Source organism: Cibotium barometz, chromosome 3 (assembly GCF_041138505.1).
Source record: "Cibotium barometz isolate CiBa-2024 chromosome 3, ASM4113850v1, whole genome shotgun sequence".
Lineage (NCBI taxonomy): Eukaryota > Viridiplantae > Streptophyta > Polypodiopsida > Cyatheales > Cibotiaceae > Cibotium > Cibotium barometz.
This window is the reverse complement of record NC_141048.1, coordinates 47,081,237-47,090,095: the sequence shown is the minus strand read 5'-3', so window position 1 is coordinate 47,090,095 and position 8,859 is coordinate 47,081,237.

Below are 8,859 nucleotides of genomic sequence, written 5' to 3'. Positions count from 1 at the left end.
TATATATGTCGAGACAATTCCCAAATTCCTGTTTACATCTTTATCCAAGACTTCTCCCAGGTTCCCCTCTTGTAAACAACATGTCTCTCATGTACTCTTGGAACTCTAGGATTCTTAACATTGTATCTACCTCAGCCTTGGTTTAAGTTTTCTCCAATTTTTATCTCGATAAATCCTCGTTACCTAAGAAAGGTGGTGTGAGAGCTGCACCTCGACTAGATCTTCTTGAGGTTCCTCTAAAATAGGCTCTAGAGGTGGCATACCCTCCTCCATTTCTTGCTTAATATCTCTAGAACTGCTTCGCAACCCTATCTTCTTCATGTCTCGTTCCACTTAAGCTAGATGAACTTTCCTCCATATCAAAAGTACGTCTCTCAAGTAGAGATCTAGGTTGATCTTCTTTTGTTCAAGCCTCCGAAGTTGGGCTTGTGCCTCCTTGATCCTTTTGATCTCTAGCTCTCTGGAGAAGTGGGAAAATACATTGCCCTTGTTCTTTGAGCACTTGTAGAATCCCTTTGAATTCTTGGTGTAAGTTGTACCGAGGTACTGAGGGTTGAGGATTTCTCCCCATGATAATGGTTCCTTCCTCAGTGTTGCCTTATGCTTCCCAAGTCTTTCAATGCTTACTTCTTTGTCCAAGCTTGATGGTTGTCCCTTGGCAGCCAGTAATATATGCAATGAAGTAATGACATGAAGTCACAACAAAGGCATACAATGACATGTCACATGTAAAAACATGCAGTGACATGCACAGGTGCATAATGACATGCAGTATTTCTGAAGTGCATGCAATGACATGAAATCACATGCAACACTATGCATTATAAAGTAGTACCATGGAATTAAATGCAATGACATGCATATATAATAACATCCTAATGCTATGACATGCTATGAAATGCAATATATTGTAATGGCTCATACATGTATTGGCATGCCGGATAGTTTAAGTAGAGAGAGATAAAAGTGAGAGAAAGTAATATGAGGATAAAGAGAGAGATAGGATGGGAGAGTGAAAGAGGACAATGGGAGAGTGACAGGGAGAGGGAAAGGGAGAGGGAAAGGAAGGAGAGAAAGAGAGAAGAGGGTGGGAGAGGGAGAAAAAAATGTATAGAGATAGAGAGAGAGAGAGAGGGAAGGGCAGATATTGAGAGGGAGGGTGGAATAGGGAGGAAGAGTGCAAGAGAGGGAAGGAGAGATTATACACAGGGAGGATGCGAGAGGGAGAGGGCAAGGAAGGAGTGAGGGTAGAGGGTGGGAGAGGAAGGAGAGAGAGAGAAAGGGAAGAGGGTGAGAGAGAGAGAGAGAGAGAGAGATTATGCATAGGGAGGGTGAGAGAGGGAGAGGGAGAGGGCAAGGAAGGAGAGAAGGAAGAGGGTGGGAGAGGGAGAAAGTTGGAAGAGAGAGGGAAGGAGAGATTATGCATAGGGAGGGAGAGGGAGAGAGAGGGAGAGGGAGGAGAGATTATGTATTTTCTAGTTGGGAGACCAACTCTTGGAATTCCAGCAAGGTGGTAACTGGTCTACTTTCGTGGATCTTCAAAGCGTGCATCACCCACCATTGACGCACCATGAAGTCTCGTGGTGGGTATGCTGGTAGGCAGGCCAACCAACACTATGTTTTGTGTCATGAGCTCTGCTACACTTTCCCCATGCAAGAGCTTTAGCTTTCCTAGTTCTTGTAGCATTTGGTCCTCATAGTTGTTCGGTCAAAATGTCCTAAGAAAGGTGTCCCTCACGGTGGGTCAATCTACAAAGTGGTCCATAGGGAACTAGATAAACTATTTGTGGAAGGAAAGAGTACCACATAACTATCCTCCCAGCCCAATCCCTCAACTCTAGTATACTTGACTCTAGTCCTTGTGTATGCCCACATTGCTTCGACGTCCTTACCATTATCTTGAACCTATTAGCCAAATATCACATGCCCGCCATTATACTTAACTTTGGTCCTTGTGCATGCCCACCTTGCTTTGACACCCTCACCATTATCTTGAACCTACTAGCTAAATATCACATGCTCGTTTGCAACACTTCAAAAAAAAGATATATCACTCTAAGAGAAATGTTAAAGTATTTTGTAACCTATTTGTTTGAACAAGCAGATGCATCTATGAGACCAAATCAAACAAATATCTTTGGCTTATTTGCTTATGTAGTTCATTATCTATTCTAACCAGGGCATGAATGACAAGCCACTTTGCAATGCACATGTGAATCTTTTGTGGGTCAAAGGAAGACATGTTGAAAATTGTGTCTTCAACAAGCTCCTCGATTTTCCTTATGGCTTCCCGCCCCCACGATGTGCCTCTCTGAATTCCATGGTTGTGAAAACCCTTAGTATATCATCACCAATGATGATACAAGGCCGCACAATGTGCTATGAAATTGGGGGGTTGTCTTGCAATCAAAACACTTTTAAAAACCATAACCTTTAGTTAAAATCCCTACACTAGTAGTAGAAACTCTTTGTGACAACTTACCCACAAAACAAGACAATATGTTAAGAAACTCTATTAACATTCAAATGATGTCATATGGTTCACTTACATTCATTTACCTATACAAGACAAACGGTTTTGTTACGCAGTTTACTGTAAAACTACCACGAAGAGCATATTAGCACTCAAACACACTACCACAATAACTCTTTCACACCACCCCTGAAAACTTTATATGGGTCTCCAGTAGTCTCCTCTTCATCTTCATCATCCCCTTCATCTTTCATAAGACCTTTACTTTTGCCTTGAACATGTGATTTGTCATGTAGACTTCTAGGCTTCACCATTTGAAAAGATATAAGAAACAACATTTAAATTAAAGTGAAATATCTAATTGTATAGTTCATACCATGGTTGATTGATTTGCTTTACAAGCCCGAGTAAACATCTCCTTTTCGCTCTTAGGGAATTTGCCACTTGGAAAGTCAAATGGGCATTACTTGTATATCTCTGCATCCCAAAGGTCTCAAAGTTGCTGCTAGGTACATACATAGTGCTTTTATGTTTTGGATTGCACCATTCTTTTAAGATTGCAGGTACATCTATAATAGATCTCTCTGCATGACACTTACCAATCCATCTACACGTTATTATATCCATTCAATTTACATTCATGACACTTACCAATCCATCTACACATTATTAGATCTCTCTGCATGACACTTACCAATCCATCTACACATTATTATATCCATTCAGTTTACAAATGTAAGAGTACAACCAAGTAGTAAGTATACTTTATGGAATGTTATGCACCTGAACACAACACACTTGGTAGCCTTGATAACAATAGGGTTAATTATCGCTTCTCCCAAAACACATTCTCTTAAGATCGGCGAGGTCATCTAGGAATGTATCTGGAAAAATTACCTTGTACTTTTTTGATATTTCTGCAAGGACGGCTACACCCTGCACTCCAATCTCATGCTATATGACTTCTCTTCAAAGCCAATCCCTGAATAAACTTGCATTTGCTACATTGCCATTGAAATTGTTATTCAAACAAAATAGAGTACTTTGTAAATATCAAGAAGATAGGAAAAGTATTTATTACATACTTTTAGGGATTTGTGAATCCTTCAGCCTCTGCAAATCACCACCCATCAATCAAAATATCCAAAATCTTTGCTTTGTGGTCATTTGGCAACGAGCTAGCTACCAAGCTATATAGCCTATCCTCTGTCAAACAATCTGGTTTCTCGTTCCAATTAACTTGCACTAGTCGTCTGCAAACACAACACTATAAGTAAACCGCAATATTAAAACCATAAAATGTTATTGTCTACGAAATATATAGAGGAGACTGTAGGATTTCTTACTCAAAGAAACCTTTCCCTTGTGCAAGGTTTGCAATCACCGCCGACCGCCTTGTAGCATGCCTCCACTTTCTTTCATCTTTATAAAATGTCATTCTCCATTTCTCTTCAAACTCTTGTGTAGGCAAACTATCTACTAGGGGGTCAATATCTCGAGTGGTTGCAAGGTACTCATCCTATTATTGACGAATTATAACATTAGCGGATTATATGAAAATGTTTATCATATATTGTAAGCGTTTAAAGATTGAAGGCTTACCTGGAATACTACATAGGAAAGTTCCGAAAGCTCGCAGTTATACCAAGATGGGTGGCCCTTTTTTTTTTGTCTTGAGGTAGGCTTGTTCATCCATGCCTTGTTCATCTCTCTAGTGTGCTTCATAATTGTTTCTTTATTTACCAACCCAAGCACCCTAACGAGGCACACTTTGTCCAAAAGAGAAGAAGAAAAATAGCCCACTTCATTCATCCTATGGTAACAAAATTTAAGATTATGATAAAAGATTGAAACATAGTACGTCAAATATTCCTAATTCAAAGAGTCTTAAAACATATATTCTCTTACCTGTTTAAGGGAGCGATCACTATGAGAACCTCCCCCTCGCTATCCTCATTGAATTCAATGAGGATAGTGTCAACACAAGGATGTCTTTTTATTTGGATAGTTCATTAGTGTCTATTGTTCTCATAGCTTACCAGATTCACTTATATATGTTGATGAGGCTTATTTGGGTAGTTCATTAGTGTCTATTGTTCTCATAGCTTACCAAATTCACACCAAGGCTGTACATCCACCCTTTGGCTCATGATGAAGGGTAACCCTAATGCCCTTACATTTGATAAGTTGGTTATAGTGCTCTTGCAAGAAAAACAATCCCAATAAAATCAAACTAGTATATGTGTGGGAGATCATGCATTCCTTGCCGGTCAAAAAGGTAAAGGCAAATCCTTCCCTCAAAGAGGTTATAAGCCAAATGCCTTTTCGCAAGGATGCCAAGAAGGGGAGTGATAATCCTAAGAAGAAAGGAAAGTGTAACAACTCTCGAAATCCATAACATCATTTCAATGAATGAAGAAAACTATTGGAGGAGAAGAAGAAAAAGTCAAGTTGTGGTGGTTGATACATCAACACCAAGTGCTGAAAAGAAGGATGATGTGACATTCTTGAATGCTACAATTAGATAGTGCAAATCTAATTAGTCCCAAAACTATTTTATAAAATAAAAGACCGTGTTCAAAAAAGTAGGCAATTTAAGTAGACTCACATTTATTAATCTCCTCCATCCATGCCACAACTTGATGATTGCCGTCCCACACGTACAACATCTTGTTGCTCATGAATTCCCACTCTATGCCTTTGATCATATTCTCAAACTCCTCATTTTTCAATTGCCAGATGTCATCCCATGCAATAACATCATCTTGAGTCACTTCTCTAACATGATTATGGGATAAGGAGATGGAGCAAATGAACTTGCATTTATCAGCAAGCTATTCGTATAAAATTCCCTTGACAGCTTCTTGTACCTAAACTACACTCTTTGTATAGAGGGGTTTGGCACAAGTCTGCACAAGGAAATAGGTGGCAAAGGAGTGGATTTCACCACCTGTAATGCACACACACATGTTATGCTTGGTAATCCAAAAGATACCTTATGTAAGATTTGATAAAAAGTGGTTAACAATTACCTTCACTATGTTAAGATTGTCTTGAAGGAGTTCGCAAGCGAGTTGCACGAGTCACCATGAAACCCTCGCCATTATCGCCTTCTTTTTCAATTCCCTTGTCCACCTCTCCTAGTTTCTTAGTTTCTTTAATGGTTTTTGAAGAAGCACCTTCCTTCGAAGACTTAGCAACTCGACTTGGATTTCTTGAGGAGGACTCTAATCATCATCTTCCTCTTGCACTTTCTTCCTCTTCTTAGTACTTGTCAATTCTTGGCTTGCTTGCCTAGTAGGTGTACTCTTTACACGTTTTGCATGCTTTGGTTATGGGGTTTCCTTTAATGTGTTTGTAACAATCTAAACACATCGACATATATAAGATAAATTTCTCTTTAAAAAATCACTAAAAAAGAGCATAATTAGAAAGGTGAAGAGAGATAAAATAAGACTTACACAATCTCTGGTTAGCCACACAATGATGTATCCTTTGGTTTGATTTAGCTTATTGATATCACCATCTTCGAGGGAAAAAGGAAGAGAAACTTCTCCCACCTCAACATCTTCTATTGACATGCTAACATGACCAAGTGGTGAAGTCCATGGACATTATCCACGATGGGGTCTACATGCAAGACGGTCCTAGTAGCTACCTTGGTATCACTGAACATCAAGGAAACTTGTGTCCCTCTTTGAAATTGGGGAGACACCATGAGAACGAACAAGCAACACAAGAAGAAGGAGATTGAACAAGGAAGAAAGAGGCCTAAAAAATAAAAGAAAGCAAAAGATAAAAACAAAGCAAAAAAGCAATAGATATAAATAGAGGTGATATAAATAGGGGGATATATATAAATAGAGAAAAAAAGATTAAATTTAAAAAATAGGGTTTTAAAATTAGGGTTTTGAAAGAAGAGAAAGAAGGAACAAACAAAGAAGAAGAGAAGAAACGATGAAGAAAAGAGAGGAGAGGAAAAGGTATAGAGAGAGAGGGGGGTTAAATGTATACATTAGTAATTGTTTGCCCATCAATGATGACATTAATCATCTCCCACATCTATGTCCACCTTTTAAGCCATAGGGGTTCCATTATCCTTCTTCTTCTCTTTCTTGGATTCCCTTGTGTGGTGGCTAACTTACCCCATTACTTCTTGAGCTTCAAAGAGAGCGCAAGAAGATAACCACAAATGTGACTTGTACTATTTTCTCCCTAAGATCTACCAAGAGATCATAATTAAGATTTCCTTGTCCAAGAGGAAAATCAATCCAATTTTCCTCCTAGTAGACGACTTCTTCTTCATCTATGTTTCTTCTCTTTTTCTCTTCTTCAAAATTGTCTTCTACTTCTTCTTCTTTCTGACTCTTAGTTTTATGCCTTCACTTTTCCATTAATGGAATCACAAGGTTCTCTCTTCTTCTTCTTCTTCTTCTTCTTCTTCTTTTGAACATGTTTTCTCTAGAAGTGCTACACTTTTTCTCATTTTTGGGTACTCGATGTGATAGTGCCCCTTTTCTTGACATTCATAGCATGTGATATTACTTCTATCCCTAGATTTATCATCAACCCATGGAACCCTAGGTAGCCTTATGACTAATATAACTTTAAATCAATAAATTTTTTCATAAGTTATGCAATGTTGTGATCCAATGATGGAGCTGGTACCTGAGATGTTGAAGCTTCCCTCTACTCAAGGTGGCGGAGCTAGCATGATTAGAGAAGATTGGAATGTGGACTCAATTTGAAGAGTAGCCTCCTCCTTCAAAGCAATGTGAAGAGCCTCTTTAAATTTAGTGGAATATTTGGCTAATAACTTTTTCGTGCACGAGGATCCAAAGCCATGACAAGCTTGCTCATCTTAATGTGCTCCATTGTTAAAGAATTCTTAGAATCTCCCACAACAAGTGAAGAAGAAGAAGCAATAATATGTAAAGCAGCTTGTTAATATTTAATGAATAAGGCCTCCTACCTCATTGAAAAGATAAAAACTAACTCTCCTTTCTTTTGAAATAATGATCTAGATGCAATAGTAAATTTTTTGGTGACTCCACTATCCTAAACCGTTCCTTCATTACTTCGGTCAACTTTTCCCAATCTTAGTCTCCTTTGGCAAAGCCTCATGCCAAGTTAAGGCCACACCCTCCAAGAAATCTAGAAGTATTTTAGCCCGCTCCTTCATAGACTAATGCATTCTCAAGAGACATGCTCAGTCGGAGATAACTCCACAGGTCTTCTCCTTTGAACCTGTTCGTGATGAACACTGGAATGTTAAAAATCTTGCAGCAAAAGATGAGTAAAAATAAGAGAAATTTTATCTTGTAATAGTAACAATCATTTCTTTAATCACATGGAATCTTAAGGTTATAAAGTGAATTATAGTAAAACATGCATGCCATCTCCACCAAAAGATGTGGTGCAAAGTTGGGGGGTTTCACTTTCGTCACTTATTGGAATCAAAGACACACTTACATAAACCCTCACAATCTCTTCACCTCTCTTTCTCTCCGTAAGTTAAGATAAAGATATAAACATTAAATGTGAGGTCATAGTTCATGGAAGGATGGATGAAAGGCTTAGGAGAATCAAGGATTTTTGCTAATCTCATCGTCGCTTCAAATAAGAAATGGAAGGATGCATCAATGGAAGTAAAGTGAAAAAGTATTGCGGATCCCTAATCCAAAATATGCTAGCAAGAAAAGTCTAGAAAAATATACATTAATGGAAGTAAAGTGAAAAAGTACTATGGACCCTTGATCCAATATATGCTAGCCCAAGTATAGAAGAAAAGTCTAGAAAAATATGAAAAAACATGGATATAAAAATAGGGTAAAGACGAATCTAAGTCTCACGAGGCTAAAGCTAACAAGAAAAGGCTTGTGAGTCTAGAGATAAAGCTAAGGCTTGTGAGGCTAAAGCCATTAAGAAAAGTCTTGTGAGGCTAGAGACAAAGCGAAGGCTCATGAGGCTAAAGCCAACAAGCAAAGGTTTTAAAATAAAACTTTACATGTGAACATGGCTATACTCACATCACTAGAATATGGGGACTTGGACATTAAGCCAACTAGGTTGAAAGTTCAAATCTCTACCTCTGTAACCAAGTCTCTAGCATAGCATTGATTGATATGGGAGAAAGTCACAACTTGCTTTCCTATATGAAATAAAGGAAATCCTTGGGTAAACTAGAACTTGAGCCCACAAGTGCTAAATGGCATAGTGTAAACTCGTATATGATGCAAGTTAATATCTCTATCAAAATTTATCCTTGGATGGAAAGGTGTATGTGATGCCTACAGAGGACTATGGAGAACGACTACTAATGGGGGGCCAAACATATATTAGTGTAACCAATTGCACTATCAATGAGCACACAAAATGGCTTATCT